Source organism: Felis catus, chromosome A1, assembly GCF_018350175.1.
Source record: "Felis catus isolate Fca126 chromosome A1, F.catus_Fca126_mat1.0, whole genome shotgun sequence".
NCBI classification, from domain to species: domain Eukaryota; kingdom Metazoa; phylum Chordata; class Mammalia; order Carnivora; family Felidae; genus Felis; species Felis catus.
Genome location: NC_058368.1, coordinates 159,403,871 through 159,429,572, shown reverse-complemented (window position 1 = coordinate 159,429,572; position 25,702 = coordinate 159,403,871). Strand labels below are relative to the sequence as shown.

General features: G+C 34.7%; 1 long non-coding RNA gene across 5 annotated transcripts in view; it reads right to left on the bottom strand.

Annotated features, from left to right (window-relative positions):
* Positions 1 to 25,702, bottom strand: part of LOC123379189 — a 316,516-nt gene that overhangs the window by 56,217 nt on the left and 234,597 nt on the right. For 3 of the 5 annotated variants that reach the window (XR_006583363.1, XR_006583364.1, XR_006583366.1), the window contains one exon: positions 15,313 to 15,470. The exons of 1 other annotated variant lie outside the window; for it this stretch is intronic. This is a non-coding gene — a long non-coding RNA (uncharacterized LOC123379189). Of the gene's footprint in view, positions 1 to 15,312; positions 15,471 to 23,176; positions 23,213 to 25,702 lie in introns of all 5 variants that reach the window. One more of the 5 variants, XR_006583365.1, reaches the window with a different exon arrangement.

The window sequence follows — 25,702 nt, the reverse complement described above, 5'->3', positions numbered from 1 at the left end:
CTCTGAGGAAATGAATTAATTGAATGAAGGAGGCTGGAGTTATGTGCAAAGAGAGGGGGCAGGAATGATAGCAAGAAGGATCATGTGTTAATATGAAGTTGGAGAAGGAAGAAGGTCAAGATTGTACATAGGAAATCATTATCTTAATATCATTAGAGATCCATTGGAGAGTTTAACAGAGGTGTCAGGTGATATGATAAATGTGTGTTTTGGAAAGATACTTTGATGGATTAATGATCATGGACTAGTCACCTAATATTTCTTGAGAATCACTTTTCTGACCTTTATAACAGAAATACCAATATTACCTTGCAGTGCTATTGTAAACACTTCGGGATAATAGATGTATATGATGCATAATAGAATAATAGGCTCATAATAAATGGTAGTTTTTATTATTGATTAATGTTGGGTTGTTAATGAGGAATAAACTGAATCACAAATGTAACATTCTTAAAAATTGTCTATTTACAACATGCATATTTATATACCCTTCCCCCCACTTCTTTTCGTGTATAGCACATTGGAAAGAGTGTAAGACTTTTAGTTAAAACAATAACAAAAACTTGAGTTAGAGTTCTAATTATGACTGTTAGCTTAGGAAAATCCTTCTCTGAGGTTCAATTCATTCTCTGTAAAGGTGAAATAATAATGCCTGTCACACCTGCTTTAGAATCCTTTAGAGTCTCAAATAGAGTATCAGAAAATTCTCATAACCTGGGAAACTTTAAAGAAATATGTAGTGTTTTCATTATATTGACCTCCTGTTGATATTAGCAACTCTTTCAGCCTAACTTTGACAGTAAAGCCATCAATCATTGTGAATTTCCTCCCATTTTCATTAATTATAAATTCATCAATTAAGAAGTCTCAAATTCTTAGTCCAAGTTTCCCACACCTACGTAAGCCTGTCAAACTGTCAACTTTGCATATTACCTCTCAACTTTTCTGGCCTGCAGTGCAAATAAATGATTTATTTTTTTGATACCTGAATGTCCATCAGGAAAGACTATAGTTTTTTTTTTTTTTTTTTTTTCTCTCAGTTTAGGTGCTAAACTGAATCACACTGAAATCCTTATTTTCATCTTTCTTGGATTTCTTGGATTTCTGACCTCTTTTCGGAACTACTATAATCTCCTCCTTTATTGACTTATGGAGGAGGATTATTACTTTCACTTTGGGGCCTAACTAACTCCTCTCTAGTTTGATTTTCTGCACTATTTCTCAGATGTTCTTTTAATTCTTATTTTAGGTAAATCCTTAATATTGGTGTATCATATCTCATTTACCTGAGGAATTATTTAGTTTTCAGCCTTATTAATTCTCTGGTTTTGACTTTGTCTTCTTACCTGAGGCTTTTTTATTTATGAAGAGTATGAGAAAACTTATAAACATAACAAGTTTTTGTATTGTCTATTTAAATTATCCTTTAAAAGAAAAGATGTAGATATATTTGTATTAGAATTGAAATCATGATGAAGATACCTGCAATTTCAATACCCTCTAAAAAGGGATGTGTCACGTTGTATAGTTACACAAATGTGCAAAACAAAGGGTAGTACAGTGGACTTGTGATTTACTTCACATTGTCTTTCATAGACAATATAAATTTTTGGTAAAACATTATATAACCTTAAAAATATGAAAAGTATATGGAAGTCTATTATACTTGAGGTTATAATATGGAAGAAACAAAGCCATTGGTATACTATTTGATTTTTTTTTTTTGCTAGAAAAGGATAACCTAGATTTTTTTTTGGTTTTGGTATTTATACTATTATAACACAGCAGGCTCTGTATATATCAATTAAACATTTTGAACAGAAAAGAGAACACACCCTAAAAACATCAGACAGCTAGGAAATGTTCTTCAGCAAAAACAACTGAAAACTATGAATGAAATACATGAGTTTCCTAAACAAAACAAAACAAAGCAAAGCAAAACAAAACACAAACTGAGAGCTACTGAGAGCATATTACCCTTTGCTGCTTTTTTGTGCTAACTTCTCATTGCTTTAACAACATGTAGCTAGTACAGTAGTGTGGAGTCCATGAACATTAAACCCAGAGTAGCACTGACCTTTTTGATTACAATGACTACTTTTTTTTTCTTGTTATAGTGACAGGAGACAACTAAAAACTTAGAATCCTTCTTTCCCCTGGAACAGGACATAAGGTTTTCACTGGTCATAGAAGTCAAAATTGGAGTTTGACCTTACAATTATCTCCAAATGTACAAACAATAAAAATAACTAACATTTAAAAATTCTACTTTGCACCAGACATCATGCTGTGGGCTTTACATTTAACCCTAACAATAATTTATTGGGACTAGTACTATTATTAGTTTCATTTGTATTAAGAGGAACCCTGAAATTATGAGTTTAAATAAATATATTTCTGAGAATCACAGCTAGGAAATGGCGTGCTGAAATTCAAACTCAGGTCTTGGGTGCCAGGAAAATTAAATTGAGGCAAGAATGACATAATGGGTCAAACAAGCCACCAATAACTAAAACAGCAAATAAGAAAAAGACTTAGAGGCTGACTGTTCCGGAAAACAAAATAAAATAAACAAAACCTTGAGTCTTCAATGTTATATAGGAATTTCATTTTTATAATTGGTCTTATTTTCTAAAATACTTGAAAAAAATCAATGAACAGCAAGGACAGGATATTAGAGAAATATGGAGTCATATATTTAGAAATAGCACAACAGATAGCAATGCCTGATTATGGGAGACCATACAATTTACTACATTAAAATGTATAGAGGAATCCCCTATTCTGGTTTTGAGATTTTGGAGGTTCACATAGAAATAGGGTCCTTTGCTGTTCCATAATTCTACCAGTGAAAGATAGTCACAGGAAAGGTCAAATAAAGACTTGTAAAGGCAGCTGCATTGACTAGAATTTTGTTTCAATATGAAGCTGTGAATATAGTAATATTTGTCAAGAAGCATTAACTAAGGCCAAAAATAATGGTACATGGGGGCAAAAGGGAGACACTAGTAACTAAAATAGAAGTTTAGAGGCTAACCACACTGGCCTGAGTATTAGTGAGACCTTGAGAACACTCCAAACTACAATAAAGAACAGCCCTACAATAGTGCTGTGTAAGCTGTTCCATGGATGAAAGCCATGCTTCATGAACCCTGTTCCATAAATGGAAATTGGGGCTTGGACTGGCTCCCCTGTCTCCCATTAGATAGATGGAATATTGGAACTCTTGATCCAAAGTGGAGGTATACTTAAAAAATATCTTCCTTAAGAAATGGAAATTAATATGCCAGTCAACAATTTTAAAGGAATGCATTCAATTAATGGAACTATATCTGGGGAAATTTGATGCAAGCTTTCGAGAAATTCAAATGTTAGTCACTTAATTTTAGTAGTTAACTTGGATTGATCTAAAGTTCAGCTATGAGAAAACTAAGAGCTCTAAGAAATTAACTTATGTTTTCATTAAGGCTGTTAAACGATCTTTAGGTTTATAGAAATGTTTGATTCCAGCAACTAATGACTTTTTACTTGTAGTATTTGAAAATCTCCAAGAGTAGGTGTTCTATTACAGAAAGAATAGAGAGATGTTCATATCAGGTGAGACTTTTTCTCCTCATTTGGGTATGTGCCAATACGGAAATTTTGTCATCTCTTGGGACTCTTCATCAGTGAAAGAGTTATAGTGTATTATATGATCTTTGAGGCATATCTTGCAGATTTTATAAAATTCTCAACTACTATTCATTAGTTTAAAGTTAATGTTTGCCTAAATATGTTTTCTGTTTGATGAAAAGAGTATTGTTATCACTAGGAATATCAAAATCGTTTTGAAAATCTTAATGTAGCAAATTTGAGTAGCAGATTTTCATTATTAATTGTTTTTGGTGGCTGACAGTCAGTCCCGAAGGAGAGACCTGGCAACCATCGTCAGTAAGTAGCATTGGCATATTTAATCAGCAGCTCTGTTGATATTTGTCACTGCAAATTCACATTAATTCAGGCACCTGTTCAGAATATCAGACACTACTGTGTAACCCTATAGAAAGAAAATCATTGCTAATGTTTAATTGGAATGACTGTTACTAGTTGCATAAACACTCTCTGGCCAATAATTTCAGTCCCAGCTGGAAAATAAATTGAGAGTGCATTGAGAAAGTGATTGTACTAAGCTAGCTTATTGTAGTCATGTAAACAAGTATCAACTGATATTCCTATTCTTTCTGCATCACTAGTTCTCAAATGTGATTGTACATTGTTATCACTGAGGGAATTTCAAAAAATCCTTATCTTCATACAAGTTAAATCTGAGTTTCTAGATGTGTGTTCTAGGCATTAGTGTCTTCAAAAATTCCACATATGATTCCAATGTGTAGAGATGTTTGAAAAATACTATTCTTTATACCTTGATTACATCTATATGTGAAGCTATTATTAGTTTCCAAAAGCACCTAATTTTAAGAAAACAAAATGTCTCTGGAGGGATGTTGGATGGAGGGATGGGCTAAATGCATAATGGGCATTAAAGAGGGACCTTGTTGGGATGACTCAACATATATGGATGTTATATATAAGTGATTCATCACTAAACTCTACTCCTGAAACCATGATTATGCTATACGTTAACTAACTTGGATTTGAAAGAAAGAAAGAAAGAAAGAAAGAAAGAAAGAAAGAAAGAAAGAAAGAAAGAAAGAGACATTGTCTTGGTTTTAAGACCATGGAATTCCAAAACACTCATTTTCAAAATGCTGCATTAGTTAGATGCTGCAATTTTACATAATTATCCATTCACATTAATGTTGTTTCTCTATGTTCAGGTATTGAAATGAATGTACACATGAAGATGCTAGCTTCATATATATATGAAAAGTTTTGTACCTTATTTAATATATCTTTAAACAAATTTGAGTCTTCATCATACCTACTAAATTAACTCTGAAATGCACTGAACTCTTTAGACTGTCATTAAAATTCTTACTTTTTGCTAATCCCATTTGAATATGTTTATAATTTATCTGATCCTTTTGGTTTCATTTATCTCAGCTATGCATCTCACTTTTTTCAACTTTACTGAAGTTATACTGATAAAATCATAATATATTTAACATGCATATTGTGATGATTTGATGTACATTGTGAAAAGATTCCTCTCATCCAATTACTTAACATATTCATCACTTCAAATATTTATGTATGTGTATATATTATATGAGAAATTTTAATTTCTCTTTTCTTAGTGATTTCAATTATATAATACAGCATTATCAACTATAGTCACCATGATATTCATTAGATTCCCAGAATTAATTCATATTATAGCTGAAAGTTTAAACCCTTTTCTCAAACTTTCCTCATTTCCTGATGTCCTTGTCCTAGCAATCACTTTCCTAGTCTGTTTCACACACACACACACACACACACACACACACACACCATCTTTTTTATCCATTTATCCAAGATGGACACAGGTTGTTTCCATATGTTGGCTATTGTGAATAATACTGCAATGAATACAACAGTGCAGCTATCTGTCCAAGATGCTGATTTCATTTTCTTGGGATATATGCCCAGAGCTGAGATTACTTGATCATATGATACTTTTACTTTAAACATTTTTTTTAAGGAAACTCTATATGGTTTTCGATAGTGGCTGCACCAATTTGTATTTCCTTTTCTCCATATCATTGACAATAGTTGTTATCTCTTGTCTTTTTGAGGATAGCCATTCTAATAGGTGTGAGGTAACATTTCATTGTGGTTTTGATTTGCATTTCCCTGATGATTAGTGATGTTGAGCACCTCTTCATGTATCTACTGGCCACTTGTATGTCTTCTTTGGAAAAATGTCTATTGAGTTCTTCTGCCCATTTTTAATCAGATTGATTTTTTTCTAAATGTCTATTTATTTATTTTGGGTGGGGTGCAGAGAGAGAAGGAGAGAGAATTCCAAATGGAATCCCTATGCAGGCCTCGAACCTGTGAGCCAAACTCAAGAGCCAGACATTTAATGGACTCCATCACCCAGGCATCTTGTTTCTTTTTTTTTTTCTCTCTATTGAACTGTATGGGTTCTTTATGTATTTAAGATATGTGGTTTGCAAATATTTTCTCGCATTCCACAAGGTTGCCTCATTTTGTTGATGGTTTTCTTTGCTGTATAGAAGATTTTTATTTTGATATAGTCCAACTTGTTTATTTTTGCTTTTGTTGCCTCTATTTCATTCTTTTTTTTCTTTTTGCTCCTCTGATTGGGTGAATTCCATTTCCCTGTATTTGAGTTAACTGATCCATTTTTCCACTTGATCTGGTCTGTTTTTGAACCCCTCTATTGACCAGTTCAGTGCAGTTATTGTATTCTTCAGCCATGTAATTTGTTTTGGCATTTTTGTTTATTTTCTCTTTGTTGAAATTCTCACTCTGTTCATGCGTTGCTCTCCAGACCTTAGTGAGCATCTTTATGACCATTATTTCAAACTCTTTATGAGATAAATCACTTCTGTCCTTTTCAATAAGGTCTGCTTCTGGAGTTTTATTTTGTTCTTTTTTTGGATATTCTTCTTTTTCTTTTCTCTTTTCTTCTTCTTCTTCTTCTTCTTCTTCTTCTTCTTCTTCTTCTTCTTCTTCTTCTCTTTCTTCTCCTTCTTTCTCTCCTTCTCCTTCTCCTTCTCCTTCTCCTTCTCCTTCTCCTTCTCCTCCTTCTCCTTCTCCTTCTCCTTCTCCTTGTTGTTCTTCTTTTTTAATCTGTGTGGTTTCTGGTCCTAAGATTAAAAGTCACCTTTCTTAGTCTTGATAGAGTGGTCTCATGCAGGAGATTAACTTTATCACTCAGCCCAGGCCGAGGTCTTGGTTGTTTCTCAAACCTTTTGATGATCCATGTTCATCAAAGCCACTCTTTGTTCTTAGTGGCTCCCGGTAGTTGAGGCTGTGCCAAGATCTGTTAGTGTCCCAATGGGGAGGATTATAATCAGCACCTTGATATAGGATGATTGGAAGCTGGACATTCAGAGAGCAGCTGGAAGATCATGGAGTTAGAATCCTTCCAGGGAGAAACTCGGTGATTGGTGTTTTTTGCTTGCTCCTTTTGTGCTAAATCCTGGAAAGACAGTCAGGTCAAGTACTGGAAAGTCCATAAAGTCGAAGTCTGACACCTAGCCAACTAAGCCACCGAGGTGCCCCTTACCTTTAGTTACTTTTTAAAAAGTTTCTTTTTCTCCATTATTAATGGATTGAATTTAGATTTATGTTCATTTTTGAAAAATTTCTGTTTTTTGCAAGCTTCAGTTTTTGTATTATTTTCAGGGAATATTTTACTTTGTAAATAATATTTATTCCTCTGGATGCTTTTTTTTTTTAAATTAAGAATTCACAATGTTCTTTCTTTGGGTCTATAAGTGTTTGAAACAGAAAAAGAATAAATACTCTATCTTCACAGTAAGTTGTAGTTACAACTGAGTACTCTTGAAAGACTAAAAAATGCAGAAATAGCCAAAAAATAAAAAAAAAGTAACCTTGAGTAGCAAAAAGGAAATAGCTATGAGCTAGGAGAGATTACTCTTACGTTGGAGGCCTACCTGGGAAAAGGAAGTATCTTAGATTCTTCAAATAATTTTAGTAAAGAAACTGACATTTTGGGACTCAAATAAAAGGCAAGAAATATAATAGAAATAATTTCCAATTATGATTAAATTATTTAGATCATTCAAATGAAGAGGAAAACTGTATAAGATAACTTTAGGGTGATACAAAAATGAAAGCAGAAAATCAGTAGTATTTTAAAACCACATTGGTCAACTCAGCAGTCATATACTTTTCATTTTCATCCATAATTAACTCATAAGTAATATGCAGTAATAACATAAAACATAGCTAATATTCATTTGCTTTATTAGCAATCATTTCATTGGCCAATTTGTGGTTAAGTTAGATCAAAGGTATCCGGTACACTGAATTGTACACCCCTTGAGGGCAAGAATCATGTTTTCTATGACTTATGTATGTTCACGGAATGTAGAACATCAGAGGCTTTGAAAACATCTCTCTAACTACCTCTATGGCCTTACCCCACTAGAAGTTATTCCATTTCGATTTTATTTAATGGATCCTTTTAAGTAATGGATTTTTTCTTCAAGATAACATGTTTCCCATAGTGTAATAACTTTTTTTTTCAGAATAGAGGCTCAAAATCATGAAACATTTTTTTTTGCAATTTTTACTATATGTTTCTTATCTGGCCTGTCACCTGGGCAGTGCACTCCCCAGGGGAGCAAGAATTAGGGAGGCAAATATTTTCATTTTGCTATTTCCCTATGTCAAGTGCCTTCCTTCCTACGTATATAACAATCATCTAGAGAAGAAAATTATATAATCATGTAGATACAAGAGGCCCAAGAGATAAGATCTTTAATGGGAGACTCCTAAATTTGAAACAGCCCCAGAATTATCAGTACCTTCAAAAAATGTTCACTTTTGTAATATGTTGCCTCTAACAAAGTACTTTTAAATAACTTGTTCTTCGATTCATATGCCAGCTTCTGGAGATATAGGGCATACTTTATCATGTCCATTTTTTACATGTAAAATGGGAGCTTAGAGAGGTTAAGAAAATTCCTACAGTAGTAATTGTGGAGTGCAGTCTCACATTCCAGTTTCTGATTCTTGTACTCAATTTCTTCACTTGTCATACTGGGCAACCATCTAGGCACACCACTAGAATAGTCAGTAGGCAGTAAGGTGAACCTATTAGACTACATATCTATTACTCCATAGGTGTGACTATGAGCTGGATTATGGCTAGATCCCAAACAAATTTTAAAAACAAGAATAACTAAAGGTACATAGTTTTCAGAGATTGTGGAACTCTATGAAGCAAGAATTAGAAAAGAGATTCAAAATACATTCTGGGGAATAGATCTTCCTGAGGTAACACTGCATTCCAAATGTGCAAAAAAGACAGGGAAAAACATGAACTGCAATAAATTATACCTGAAGTGAGTTAGCTTATTAACTTCCTTTCTCAGTTTCCTGGCAACTGGCAGGTAGCAGTTCTTAGAAGCTTTCAAAACCTGGGAATGATAGGCATCCTCAAGTTCAAAGACTCCCTTGAACCTTTTGGACCTACAACTGCAGCTAGAAGTCCTGTTGAAACAGGCTTCCCTGGGTAATTTCCAACACAGTTGGATACACAACACTGTTAGAACTAGCTCCCTCAAGGTTGTACATCACTGACATTCTGTTCTCAGCTTTATTTGGGAGAACAGAGCCTGCCTGTGAGACTGGCCTGGGGCATGTACACCTGGTATTTCTTACGTGGTCAATTGACCCTGGTCACCACTACAACACTAATGGGCCCTCCCCACTGACACAGGTGTCAGGCACTGCTGGGTACATCTCCCACACAATTAGAAAACACAACTTCTATGTAGGCCATTTAAAGGGGATTTTTCCCTATAGAAGGATGTCTTTGCTACCTTTCTTAAAAATCTAAATCTAAAAGAATTTCTTTTACATGAGTCAGCTTCTCAGGGATAGGTTGTCATTGTTGATAGTAAATCATATCCAGTAAAGATCTGTATGTTCACAATAATTGGCTAAGTAGACCCATGTTCAAGAAGAGAGAAGTCTGCTCAAAAGAAAAGATGCCATAATCTTTTTTTGATTGGCTCTAATGAAAAATGAAATTGGCAGAGGCACACTACACCCACGGGTAATATTTCCTTTGATTTTAGAGAGGGAAGTGGGTACGCTGAGCAGGAATCATCATGTCTGAAAGATAAAACACTTCTGAAGCATTCAACTTTTGGTCCTGACTCTTTGAAAAACAGCAAGTAATTCTGTAAACAACTTACAGTGATGCTCTTAAAATTGCAAAATCAGTGACTTAATGTCTTGCTAAAAAAACTCAACTGCACCCAGCAGGACCGGGGTTTTAGAAGCCAGTTGTTCAGAGGACTTCATTATATCTCACATACAGATCACTCCTTGCCAGGGGTGGTTTAGCTAAGACCAGAATCTGAAAGATAGCATGTCAGGGGAATGGTGGCTTGTGCTGAAAACATGTCCAAGTACTGCATACAAGAAAGCAGTTTTTGACCCCATGAGGACTTTCATCCCAAAGGATCTCGAGACAGGGACCATTCAGGAAGGGGACTGTTGGCAAGGGGCTGGTTGCTCCAATCTCTGACTCCTCCATAAATGCATTCAGTACCCATGTCAAAATGTTTTCTTTTAGTTCTTCATATAATCCCCAGTGATGAGAGTCCTGATTTATGCTCACAAGGGGTCCTTCTCTTCATTTGTTACTAGAGGTAAGCAGATGTCTTAAAGACTGTATGGGGTAAAGTGGTTTGAACATGGATTAAAGAGATTTATAAATTCTTCTATTGTGGAAATAGTAGAGGAATATGAGATATCTTACAGGAACTATAAGCTGTCTTATCTCTTCCTAAAACCTAGATGACTTCACCATGACATACAGACATCTCTTCAAAGGCAGGAACAAGTACTTCCAGTGTCTCTCTGTGGAAAATATTCCCCCTTTCTTTAGTAGGCTTTGAGGCATTGATGTAATCATTTTCCTTCAGTCAAAATTTTATTTAAAATAATGCAAGGTACTTGTTGGAGCAACAAAAATGTGCAATATTATTTTACAGTTCCTATATTAAGATGCTTACATTTAGTTTGCCAAGCAGTATGAAAGATCACTTGTTCTTGTGTGTTTTATAATCCACTCTTAACACACGTGGACTTAAGTTTGAAGCCAAAATATTTTTTATCCCTTACTGTTAATTCATATGCAATTCTAGACCTCCAACTTAGGTGAAACAACTTACTTGTTGTTTCTCAGAACCTTCCAGTTTTGTAAAAGATCATGGGGAAGACAGATCAAACTAACCTATATTTATCAATACATATTATAATAAAAAACATATTCTGCATTATACTATGTTCAATGTACTTCTTAAATAGAATGCTTCTTGTAACAGTTTCATGAGGATTCATTGAAAGAAAGGCCATCCATTTTGATTTTTCAATAAAATGGTTTATTTCTCTCAGGGCATATACTGAAATTAGCTCAATGCATTTCTTGAATTATTTGGAGTCAGTTTTCCTTTGCCAGTGTGTGTAAAATCACACACACACACACACACACACACACACACACACACACAACATATATTTTCCTTTTCTATTCTTATGCTTTTCTTCCTTCTTAAAAATTTTACATCTAATGTACTAAATATTTGTTTTTTCTTGATTTATTATCTGTCTCTAATAGTGGAATGCAAACTCCATGAAGGCAGGCAGCGGTTTTTGTCTATTTTGTTTATTGTTGTGTTACAGTACCTAGAATGTGTCTGGTCCATTGCAGATACCCAATAAACAGCTATTGAATGAATATGTCAACTGTTTCTAGAACCTGAATCCACGAGTCAATGGTACAAACTCTTTCAGTGGGTTTATGTATCTAGATCAAGTTAACGTAGCTCTGAAAAACGGGGCAGAGAAAAACTGATGGACTCCATCAAGGAATCTGTAAAATGTACTGATCAGTGTTTCTCACGGTAAACATAGACTGCAAATGGAGACTTCCTTTAAAGGAAAAGAATAAAGCATGTATCCAGATTTAAAACGAGGTGCATCTTATAGCAACTTTGTTCTTTCTAATTTGAGCCTTTACACATATACAGACTTCACAGTTAAAAGTCACAGTAAAAAGTATCTTTCTACCATATCTGACATCTGACTTTTTCCCATTAAGACATATCCAAACAATGTTCAGGGAAATTATTTTAAAAATATATAGTGTTTAAATATTTCAAGGAATATGATGACACTGTTTCTAATTACCTAAGGTAAACAGTTTAAATATCAAATCATGAAATCTTTGGGTATGTGTTTATTCAAATTTAACTGCACAGTGCAAATCTGTGAGCCTCTTTATTTAAAACAAAGGAAGGACTATGAGTGAACAATGATTATGGCATTGAATGCTGCAGAATTGGTTCTGATCCCTTATGAAACAAAATGTTGGTTACTGAAACATCACATCACAGACAGCAAAGCTCAAATGTGGGCTGAAGTCACATTTAGAATCAAATCATTTCTCTGTTGCTGTTTTAGAGTTAAGAATTAATAAATGTAATTCAGAAAACTAAGAAAACAATATCACTATTTACAATGAACTTGTCTGATATTCCTATGGTTTTCACATACATCTGCAGTAATTTCAACATAATTTAGGGTTTCTCAAATAAGCACAGAGCCACTCTTTGGAGAGACCTGCTCTCGTAAGGGCAATTTTTCACTGAATGGTGGTACTGAGTTGGCAGCTGCTTTTTTTTTTTTTTTTTTTATAAATACTCTGTGATTATTGAATTTGGGGGAAAACTATCATTAAAATAAGGTAATAATTCAGGAATGCATTCACCAATAAGCTGACAGCATTTTTTTTTAATTTCCTTCATGGATCTACTTAATGTAATTTTGAGAATTATGGAATAATTCAGGAACAAGGTTGAGTGTATACTAGATTCAAGTAAGGACTGGGTAAGGAAGTTCTACCAGAGGTGATAAGTTCACACTTTTTTCAACAACCTGAATATCTCTCCCGTTACATGGCAGTAAAAAACAAAACAAAAACAACAACAAACAAACATCTGAACAAAAAGTATGACTAAGTGATTTACAGATAGATATTGAAATTAGGGTATTCTCTCAATTCTAAAACAAAGTTTTCTTGATTCAAAAAAAAAAAGACAAGAAGCAAAAGTATGTGTCAAATGTGTTTTTTACATATTAAGATGGTACTTCTTAAAGTGTGATACCACTATAATTATACAGAATGAATCACAAAGTGACAAAATATTTACTTTTATCTTTTCAGTCCCAATTTTTTTAATGTTTACTTACTTTTAAGAGAGAGGGCGAGAGAGCACGAGTCGGGGAGGGACAGAGAGAGAGGGAGCCACAGAATCTGAAGCAGGCTCCAGTCTCTGGGTTGTCAGTACAGAGCCTGATGCTGGGCTCGAACTCACAAACCAGGAGACCATGACCTGAGCCAAAGTCAGATGCTTAACTGACTGAGCCATCCAGATGCCCCATCAGGACCAATTTAAACTATGTTTTACTTTGATATGATTTAAAACAATATTACCAATAAAGGAACTTGAATACAAAATATGACTGATTATAATTAATAGTACAATAGATATTGTATATGAATGTGTTTTAACTTTTTTGTCTTTGTATGGTACATCACAGGACTCCTGTTTTAAGATTAAATACTTAATGTTCTTAGAGTAGATTTTTTTTCCTGCCTCTATTTTGCATTATACAAAACAAACTCATCGTTTGTCCTGGGAGGCCTCCCTGCTTTTATCTCTGTCTTTTCTTCTAGTTATATTTCTCAGTCTTCCAAAGTTCAGAATGGAAAAATTGCCTTGAATATGCTCTGAGAAGATTTCCATGCTTTGTTAAGTGTTTAATTCCCAAAATTCTTGGCTAGAACATTACAATAATCATTATGTGACTTATACTTTGGGGATAACATGAATTTCCATAGCTGGCCTGGTAGGTTTTACATAATTCTTTATGGCACATAATTACTATTCTCATCAGTAGGACAATATTTTACTAAGCCTTTTCTGCTTCTGTGATTGTGGATCTTTCATCATACTGATTATATAGCTTTGTTTTATGTGCAAATAACCACATGCTATATGCAGATTTTGTAAGATAATGGACAGGTTTTCAAATTCATTACCTTGCTTCTATTAGCATTAAACATTTTCTAATTATATTCTCCTCTGACTGAAGCAGCCTGTGTTTTAATCCAAAGAAATTATTTCTAAATTGATAGCTCAGAAAATTATATGAGAAACATGGTTATTTTCATCCACTAATTCTAGATAAAGTCTCACCCAAAACTTTGGTGCTGCCTACATTTTCTCCATATGCCAAGGTGTCCCAGATAGTTATAATACTATCTACCTATCTATCTATCTACCTACCTACCTACCTACCTACCTACCTACCTACCAATTATTAGCAAGAAATAAGAAGATTTAGGAAGGTATTTCCTACAACAAAAACAGTGTTTATAAGCAATGCCCTTCCCACTTCTCCTTTCAGAACTCTAGTATCTAACAAAAAAAAAAATTAGGTACAATCTAAGTTCTCCCAAATAATATCGCAATTAGTAAATGAATTAAAAACTGACACTTTCTGACCTCAATTACTCAACATTTTTCAGGCACATGGTAAAAAAGTAAACAACAAAAGTATTTATACTGTTAAGTTGCCATGCTATATGGAGTCCTGATAAAATATCAACACAGAAGAATGAACAAACTGACATTTGAGGATAGGAAATCTATACATCACTAATTTTCTAAATATTTTTCTTTAATTAAAAGTTTTGATATGGTGAGGACAATTTTTTTTCCTTCAAGTGCTCTTTTGTAAGTCCATGTTTTCTTTGTTTTGAGAAACTATTTTGTGGTCATTATTTTGCAGCTGCAGAGGAAAGTGATTTTGGTGGTATTCACTCCTGTATGCTGTCCAGGGACTTAGTCAATGGGGAATTCCACATGCTCTAATATCAAGGATCTGATTTTGAGGAGAGTCCTGGGAGAGGAAAAGGTCCAGTACTTGCTCATATATTATTTAAAAACCTGTGTTAGTGCTTTAGATGTCAGAGCACTGAGGGAGGGGGTAAATACCCTCATCTCTAGTACATAATGAATCTACCTCTTAATCCACTGGCCATGCACAATAAAATACAATCACAGTTTACTTACATAATCCAGCTGACTTCTTCCCAGGCAGCTTTGTGTGCAGGAATGAGATGGGCTCTTGGGAATTAGAAACACACTCATAAGTAAGAGTGTTTGCAAACTGTCCCAGCAGCAGTAGGACTTTATTTCAGTGCATGTTGGGCCTAATAAAAGTATTCACACCGGGCCCAATTCTAAACTGTTTCCTGCCATAAATCTCCTACATGTGTCACGGGAAGCTTCAACGGAAGAAACCCCTAGAGAAGGAATTGATTTAACAACATATCTACTTCTCACTATCAAGAAGACATACACCTGCACTTCCACAGCTGCTGGAACCAGAGATATAACAGAATATCACAGCCCTATATCCTAGATTCATAGAAAGCAAAGCTTGTATTCATGGATGATTTCCACCACCCTACTCTTTTACCATTTTTGTCTTAATACTCTAGACAAGACCAGCATTAGAGAAGTAAAGCCAGCAAACAGTTATGTGATATGATTAGATGGAGATTAAGAGATGGATCCTTACCTTCAATTGTCTCTTAAAGTTGTCTGAATTTCCCAGTATTAAATTCTTCCTTAACTACTTTATAAAAGTCTGATTTGAGGAGCATGGCTTCCCCTTCACCAGAGAGATGGCACAGTGGGCTGTTCCTGCCAGGGAGGCCATCCTTGACAAGTAGGCTCCTGGGTTTTAGAGCAAGAATGAAATAGAAGAGTGACTGGACCAAACCTCACCATTATTCCATCCTGACTAGAAGCATTCACCAAGGGTGGTAACAGTCATTTTACTGATTTGGAGGAGAAAAATATCCAAAATATATGGCAGCAGTATTTGAAATTACTATGTGGAGTTCATACTTAGCCCAGCCAATGATATTAATCATTTATACAAATTTTAACCACTAAAACCTTAAGGATTTAATTCTAATATCACCCTACTAAAACTATTTTTATGTTATTAATAGTCTGTTAATCGAAATATTTAATCTTTTTTAACAATTCTTTATTGTCTTTGACCTGCTATTTTTGATACTTGGGCTCAGGAGGAATTAAGGCTACAAGTTACTGCTCTCCTAAGAGTCAGAGGTGATTGCTTGCCTTAGGGCTTACTGCTAAGAAAGCAATTAATTAGGTAATTGATTAACATAATAAAGAGAAATAAAGAGGACTTCCTGCAACACTTTAAAACCATATATCGGCTTACTATTTGATGGACCCAAGAAAAGGTTCCTTCCTTTATGCACAACCCAGTATTAAAATCCTGTGGAGTTCCTTAAGATTCAACTTCTTAACCTGGTGAGTATATATTCTTCCTATGAAGAACCATAGGAAATGCCAGGGAAATTATTTAGAATCCTTATTTCCTGACATTTATAAACAATGTTTCTGATGCTTTCAACAAGGATTAGTCTTCTTTTTCAAGAGAGTTGGTTTTGAATTCAAAATAGAGGGATTTATATGATTCTGGAATACCTCCAAATTCACAAATTCTTCATTGCAGAGTTAAGGGTGTGAAAGGATGTGTAAATATTTGGTGAGTAGCCTGAGTCATTCCAATGGAAATATTCCCCTTCTGGTATTTTGGCATGAGCTGAACATGCCCCAGGCCTGGGCCTTGACTTTTGATTCAAATGTAAAAGATTGAAAATAAATGTATCATATAGGAACATCTTAATCATCCCCCTGAGCCCTATATTTTCCATAAATGCCCATTATTAAATGGAAATTTCCTGATATATATTAAATGAGGAGAACATAGTGTGGGCATGATGTCTGAGAGAAGGGTGGGATGGGGCAGAACAGGAGGAAGAAACCATCACACTGCCACTACTTTTTAAGTTAAACAAATAGGGAGCAAGCTGTGTTTATCAGGTTAAGTGGGAATTTCCCCATTACTTGTTATAGCCGAGTCATGGAGCCATTTAGCATAAAATCCTAAAACTAGAGGCTAAGACCAGATTCTGTCTTTACTACAAGTTTTTGCTTTTTAAATTCTGTATTAATGGTTTTATGGGAATAGTATTTTACAAGTTACTTGATCTCTTCTTTAGTTTTTATTGTATTTTTGTGTGATTTCAACTTTTTTTGAGGTATAACACATATACAAAAATATGGTATACACCTACCATACTACTGCCCAGATCAAATATAGAACAGTAAATATACCACAAGATTTTTTTCTCATGTGCTTACTGCTCCACAGTCAATACCACTCCACCAGAGGTAATCTTTATCCTGATTTTTATCACTGTTTCTGAACTTCATATGAGTAGGACTTTATAGCATGTATTTATTTGTTATAGGATGTTTTGCTTAACATTGTGTCTATAAGATTAGCTTTGATGTTGCATGTAGCAGATTGTTCTTTTTAATCACTGTGTTATAGTCCACTGACCATATCAAAATTCACTTATCCATTCTACTATTGTAGGATATGTTGGTTGTTTGCAATTTTTTTGGTTTTATTAATAAAGCTGCTGTAAACATTCTTGTATATGACTTTTGCTGAACATATGCCCTCATTTTTCTTTGGTACCTGTCTATGATTGAAATTTTGCAGTTATAGGATAAGTGATTTTAGTAGATAGCACGAAGCATTTTCTCAACGTGGTTGGACCATTTTATAAACTGGTTGCTCCAAAGCCTTACTGCAATGAATATTTCACAATTCATGTATCTATTCTAGTACTGAAAGACATGTGGGTCCTTAGCCATTATGATGGGATATAATGTATTTCTCTGTGGCTTCAATTTTCCTTTCCAAGGTTATATGATGTTGAATATCCCTTTCATATTCTTTTGGAAGCAGGAGGAATGTCCCTAAAATATATAAGTATTATGGGTTGAATTAGTCTGGCAAAATTCATATGTTGATATCCTAGCCCCCAGGATCTCAGATTGAGACCTTATTTGAACATAGAGTTGTTAGAGATATATTTAGCTAAGATGAGGTCAGATTGGAATACAGTGAGCCCCTAATGCCGTAGTACTGGTATCCGTATTAAAGGGGACATTTGGACATAGAACATACACAGGGAAAATTCCAGGTGAACAGATACAGAAAGAAAATGGGCATCCGCTAGCCAAAGACAGAGTCCTAGAACAGTTCCTTCCCTCACAGTCCTCAAAAAGGGCCTACCCTGCTAAGATTTTGATTTCAGATCTCTAGCATTTAGAACTATGAGGCAATAAATTTATGCTTTGGTAAGGCATTCAGTCTGTAGTACTTTGTTATAGTAGCTTTAGCAAACTAATACAATCAGCAACTGGCTGCTAACTGCTCTGTGTCCAATAATCTCCTTGATGTGATGTTACCTGTTTCTTCCAGGGAAAATATCCCTGATGTTTCAGCCTGAACGGCAGCATTCCTACCTGAGAGAACATTTTGGAATCTGCCATTAAAGAAGGGAGTTGGCAGGGGGATAAAATAGGATGAGGCTGAACATCAGAGATTTTCATATTAAAGCATTAATGGAGCAGGAAACAGTGTTAGAATGCATGAGACACTTTGCTTAAACAAGCCTTGAGGTGATGTTCCAGTCTTGTTTTCTGCTTTGCCAATTCTGAAAAAGGAAAATTAATTTTCCATTTGGCTCTCATGGAGGAATACTTGCACTTCATAATATCTTAAGACCAAGACTCTTTATTTGTGTGCCTCATTAATCTCACTAATTCATTAGAAAGATGATGTAAGCAAAAGAGAATTTATAATCTGATGCCAAAATAACATTTATAAGGGTTTATGGGTAAAAAGATATAATTCACCTAAAAGATATAAGTCTGTAGTGGGACAGAAACAATGTTTGGCTGTTTCAGATCTGTACCATATTTGCCTGAATGCTCTATCTGCATTAAAATTGTCACTCTAATATTATCTGCCTGCCTCAGTGAATTAGAGATGGTAACAGAGTGAATGAAATACAGAAAAGTACTCTATTTCCCCCAGAGGATTGTAAAATTTACAAGAGGAATGCTTAGTAAACAGCACACTTAATAGCAAGATATAAATACATCTTTATGTACTACAGATGGGAAGACATGTCTTGATAGTACTTGTTTCTGAGAGACTTTCTGCCCTCCTAGAAAATAACAGCTGGAACAAGGAGAACAGAGAAATTAACACCCAAGTGTGACAATGTGACCATCTGTAGGGGTGAATAGGTTTCCAGGTAGGCGGTGTGCAAACACACAACTGGTAGAAACAGAAGACTTCCTTCCTTCCTCCCTTCCTCCCTCCCTCCCTCCCTTTCTTCTTCTTTTTAAAATGTATATGACTATGTTAGGGGATCTCAAAGAACGTCAATGAATACTTTGGTATGAACTAATCATCACAAAGAATTAAAAACTCTGAACTGAAATTAAAACTGATAAATAATCTTTTTTTTTCTAACTCAGAGCGTGTCATAGAAGGGCAGCAGCAGGTTGGTATATCTGTATTTATGAAGCATTGACAAGGGAATGGTGCTGTAGAAAAGGTCAACTTCCATTCCTATCAACCCCTTCTGACTTTTCTCTAGAAAATTGCCCTTGGTGCATCCTGACATTCCTTTCTGTCCATAATGGGCACAGTGAAAGGTCACAAGTGGGAAAGCTCTCAAGATGTCCTAGCTTCCAGCCTTCAAACATTTCTGTGAATACTCCCTTAACACCATTTTTCAGAGCAACAATACAATACGACATTGCTCTTTTCCAGCTGCCTGATAGCCAATTCTTCAATCACAGTTATTTTAAAGGTTAGGGAAATGACCCATCTTAATCTTCAGTGCTTTAAGTCATCTCCCCTTTGACTAGGAGCCCCACAAATTGCAATATCAATGGAGAGATGCAATTTTGCTTTGATATGTCCTTTTGGCCTGTATTTTACGTCAGTCACCTTTGAATTGAGGCAAACAATGAAATGAGCAGCTCATTAGATAGGACTAGTCATTTATTACTTGAATCTATTTTGCATGTTAGACTTAATTACCAGAGAGCAGAGACAAGATAGGGTCCACTTGTGTTTGGGAACTATTTCTCAGACTTCAGATTCATTTTATTCATTTTATTTTATTCATTTTATTCATTTATTCATTTTATTCAGGTTTATTTTACACATGCAAAGAGATGCATACTTTTTGCCCCAACCACTAAAATATAAAGTATTACTTTATCCTTGAGTTCTAGTAATATTGGGATATCTCTTTCAAATAATAAAATAAACGTTACCTCTGAGACATCACGTCATCTTTGTATACACTCCATGCACAATCTTATATATACAAACTGAAATGATTTCATATATTACATGTAAACCAAACCTGAATTTCAAAACACGTGCTCTTACAAATCTCCCTTATATACCAGCTGTGTTTTTAATAGGCAAAATTATGAGGCAAAGCATTCAAAATATTGCACCAATACCACCTTCAACTTGTCAATTTGTTAGTCTATTCTATTGTTGCCATTCCCTTAAGAGAAGGGGAGCAGGTGCACCCACTAGAAACTCGCTCAGCTTAATTGTATCCTCATAATACAATTTCAGGACTGCAAAAGGGCCTCAGAGGTCATTTTTGTGCAGACTTAAATTGACTGACTATATATTGTCTGCCCAGGAAAGCAATGGACATTTACTAATCATGTTCAGAATGTCTTCTTGTGCCTTGAGGTGTCTTTATTAATCTAAATCTCAACCACACCTGGGACCCACAGACAGCAGATCCAGAGAGATGGGAGGTCCTTTCGAAGTAAGAAAACCTGATGTGGCAAGAGTATTTGAGATCCAATTATTCTCCACTTGCCTTTCTCCACCTTTGGTAATATATGATGGGGCTAGATAAAGATTATAATTGCTTTCTGTTTTCTTGTGTTGTTGTTATTGTTGTTTTAATTTTCACTCAGTAATTTACTTCAGAGGAAAGATGCTAGAAGAGGAAAGTTCCTATCTTGAACATCTTTGCATTAATACATGAATCATGTGTGATTGTCTGAAACACAAATGTTGCTACATCTTCACCTTGTCCACATGCTATTCTGAATGGGGAAAAACAATATAAAAGAGATGTTTTGTAATTCAAAGAACTGGCAGCACACAGGAACATGAGTAGATATATGATGTGTCCTTTTGGGCACACACATATGCTGTGAGGTCCTGTACCAATGGGGGGTTTACCAGGAATTGACAGATTTGCCTGGTGGGTTTAATTATATGTGAGGTATAAAAAAAATATAGTGCCTACTTCTTTTAGAGTTACATTTTTGAAACAGTAATGTTATTTGAACATATTTCCCATGCTGAGGCTAAAGAGAAAAGATGAAAAAGAACAAACTTGAGCCTGAAAATGAATGTGGAAAAACTTGACTATCCAGTGAAATTGGAAAAAGGAAACAGTAAGGTATTGTTTATATTATTTATACTATGATACACTGAAGGAAACAATTTTAAGAATAGAAGTTATTTTCCAGATACCTGACAAAACAGGAGCTTGCATTATTGAGGCAAACTCAAAGCACATATTTCCTAATTTTTCCAGACAAATAAGTAAATGTATCTGCATGTATATGTATTTTTAAAATATATAAAGAGACATACATGTGGATATACAAATATGTAATATATGAATGTGTATTTTAAAAATATATAGATAGATATACATGCGGATATATCCACAAATACCTACAGTTTGAATTTGACATATCTGAATACTAGTGGGTAAATAGCTACACTCCTAGCCATAAATATACTCAGGAACTATATGTTAATATATTTTTCTTTCTCAAAATAAGTTTCAAAAGAGAGAAAGTTTATTATAAACTAAGAAAAGGAAAGGGAGTTACATTATGGTGGATGCAAAGATAAGAGCCTTTAGTATGTAACCCTTATAAAAGAGAGCAGTTTGCAATCATATGGTAGTAAATGAGATACTGACATCCAATACCTGTGCAGAAAAGAGGAGGGGAAGTTGGTGCCGTGTGGAGATATAACTATGAATGTAGGGTATATATTAAGGCGTTTGGCTGCAGGTGGGCAATTCTCAACAGAATCAGGGCCTGAAAGACAAGTAAATTGTTTGCCTTCTCCAGAAATGCGTGAGGGAGAGAATTATCAGCATGATGTATAGAGAACCACATTTTAACATACAAATTAATTAACCAAAAAATAGGTATAGTTTCATAAATATGTAACCTAAAAACAGAAGAGACTCAATTTTCAAGGTATTTAGGGATAACAGATGAAAAATGAAAACTGAGAGCCATTGAAAAGATATAACAGGTATATATGTATACACACATATAAACACACATATACAGATATGCATTACATATGCCAGAGATTTTACTGGAAAAACCCAGACTATTAAATATCAGATACTTTTTCATTGATTTTGATTCATAAATGTGGAAAAAAGAAAGAAGGCTATTGGAAGAATATTCTTATCTTAAAAAGAACTTGAAAGCCAGGAGCAAAGTGGACTGTATGGAGATACAATGTAGAAGTGGTAGTTTGAAAAATACCTGGGTCATACAGGAGAAAGGGCTATTTACTCATCTCAGGGCCTGTCTCAGAGGGGTAAGGATCACAAGAAAAACTCTCCAGGAACAAAGGAGCAGGCATGTGCCATTTCCCTCTCCTGCCCCTCAGGATAAACACAAAGCCACCTGTGGAACTAGGGAAATACTGATATTCACTACTTAATATACCTATACCAAGCCCCACACTCCCATGGTTCAGTGGATCTACCCTTTCCAGCCACCTCTGCCTCAGTCCCAGTGCTTTGGGTCTCCTCCTCTATAAGACCTCTGGAAACCTTGCCAACATCATGTCTCCTGACTCATGCACTTTGTGGGGCCTTAGTCCTGGTGGTGGCAGTGGCAACAGATGCAACAGCGGGGCTTGTGGAAGTCTGAGGTGCACCTTGTTAAAAATGTGCTTACACTGCCTACATAGCCCCAGTCCCTGCAGTGGTGACTGCTGGTCTCCTTTCTCAAGCAGACCCACACATACCTTGTTAAAATTGTGTGCACCATGCTAGCCAGGGAACAAAACTACCTACACAGGCAAAGAGAGCCTCTGCAGAACACTGGACTGAAGGAAAAAGCAGCCAGGACACAACAGCAGAGCAAATGCAACACACATAGGAGACGACGCTCCCTGAAACACCAAGTTTTAGTGAATAGCAAACACTGCACTTCAGGGACTACAGGACCTCTTCTTTATAAGGTCATTACTTTCAAGAGAGAAGACATAGTTGACTTTTGTAACACAGAAAAATAGAGTTAGAAAAAATGTGGAAATAGAAGAAAACGCCCCAAATGAAATAATAGGACAAAACCACAGAGAGAGAACTAAATGAAATGGATAAAAGTAATATACATGATAGGGAATTTAAATTAATGATCATAAAAATACTTACTGGACTTGAGAAAACAGTGGAGAGCATCAGTGAGACCTTAACAAAGAGATAGAAAAGAACCAATCAGAAATGAAGAACACAATAAATGAAATTAAAAATACACTAAATGGAATAAATAGCAGGCTAGAGGAAGCAAAGGAACAAATTAGCAGCATGGAGAACAGAGTAATGGAAAATAATCAAGCTGGGCAGGTGAGAGAAAGAATTATGAAAAATAAGAATAGATTTAGGGAACTCAGTGACTCCATCAAGCATAATAATGCTCACAGGATAGGGATCTCAGGAGGAGAAGAGAGAGAAAAGGGGACAGAAAATATATTTGAAGAAATAATAGCTGAAAACTTCCCTAGTCTGGGGAAGGAAATAGACATCCAGATTGAGGAGGTCCATAAATCCCCTAATAAAATCAATACAAGAAGGTCCACACCAAGACACATAGTAATTAAAATGGCAAAAAGTAATAATAAAGAGAGAATTTTAAAAGCAATAAAAGAAGACAGTTACATACAAGGAAAACCCCATAAGGCTATCAGGTAACTTTTCAGCAGAAACTTTGCAGAAACAGAAATCCTAGAGTGGTAGGATATATTCAAAGTGTTTAAAGAAAAAACATCTTCAGCCAAGAGTATTTCATGCATCAAGACTATCAATTGGATTAGAAGAAGAGATAAAAAGTTTCTCAAACAAACAAAAGCTAAAGGAGTTCATGATCACTAAACCAGACTTACAAGAAATGTTAAAGGGGATTCTTTAACTGGAAAGGAAAGACCATAAATAAGGAAGAGCTTGAAAAGTAGAAAACACATAAGCAATAAAAATAAATATATCTGTAAAAATAAGTCAGAATATACCCTGCCACTCCTTTCTGATCTATAAAAAAGATGTAAAATATGACATCATACACCTAAAACTTACAAGATCATCAATTTAATATAGACTGCTATACACAGAAGATATTTAAATACAAATCTAATGGTAACCACAAATCAAAATGCAGCAATAGACATAGAGAAAAAAGAGGAATCCAAGAGTATCACTAAAGAAAGTCAGCACACCATGAAAGAGAGCAAGAGAAGAATCAGAGAAAAACTATAAAACAACCACAAAAACAAGTAACAAAATATAAATAAATACATAATTAACAAAAATTACTTTGAATGTAAATGGACTAAACATTCTGATCAAAAGACATAGAGTGACAGAATGGATTAAAAAAAAACAAGACCCATCTATATGCTGCCTAAAACAGGCTCCTTTCAGCGCTAAAGATACATGCAGATTGAAAGTGAGGGGATGGAGAAACATTTGTCATGCAAATTAATGTTAAAAGAAAGCTGGAGTGACAATACTTACATTGGACAAGACAGACTTGAAAACAAAGACTAAAACAAGAGACAAAGGAAGACACTATATAATAATAAAAGGGACAATCCAAAAAGACTATATAACAATTGTAAATATTTATGCATTGAACATGGAAGCACCCAAATACATAACACAGTTAATAACAAACATAAAGAAATTAATCAGTAGTAATAGGATACAGTAAGGGACTTTAACACCTCACTTACAATGGACAATTGGACAAATCATCCAAATAGAAAATAAACAAGAAAACAGTGACTTTTCAAGAACACACTAGACCAGATGGATTTAACAGATATATTAAGAACACTGCATCCTAAACAGCAGAATACACATTCATGTCAAGTGTACATGGAATATTCTCCAGAGAAGATTACATATTAGTCCAAAAAAAGTCTCAACAATTGAAAAAAAATTGAAGTAATTCCATGCATTTCTTCTGACCACAATGCTATGAAACTAGAAATCAATTACAAGGGAAAAATATGGAAAGATCACAAATACATGAAGGATAAATAACATGCTACTAAACAACGAATGGGTTGACAAAGGAAGCAAAGAAGAAATAAAAAAAAATACATGGAGACAAATGAAAATGCGAACACAACAGTCCGAAATCTTTGGGATGCAACAAAACCTTTTTAAGAGGGAAGTTTATAGTAATACAGGCCCATATTAAGAAACAAGAAAAATATCAAATAAATAAGGTAACCTTGCACCTAAAGGAGCTAGAAAAAAAAAAGAAAAAACAAAACTCAAAACCAGCAGGAGGAAGGAAATAATAAAGATTAGGGCTGAAATAAATAATATAGAAACTAAAATAAACAATAGAACAGATCAATTAAACCAAGAGCTAATTCTGTGAAAAGATCAACAAAATTGATAAGCCTCTAGACAGACTCATAAAAAAAGAGAACACGGACAAAATCACAAATAAAAGAGGAGAAATAAGTGACACCACAGAAATGCAAACAATTACAAGACAATATTATGAAAAGTTATATGCCAACAAATTGGACAACCTAGGATAAATGGATAAATTCCTATAAACATATAAACTATTAAAACTGAAGAAGGAAGAAACAGAAAATTTGAACAGATCTATTACCAGCAATGAAATTGAATCAGTTAAAAAAAAAAAAAAAAAAAAAAAAAAACTCC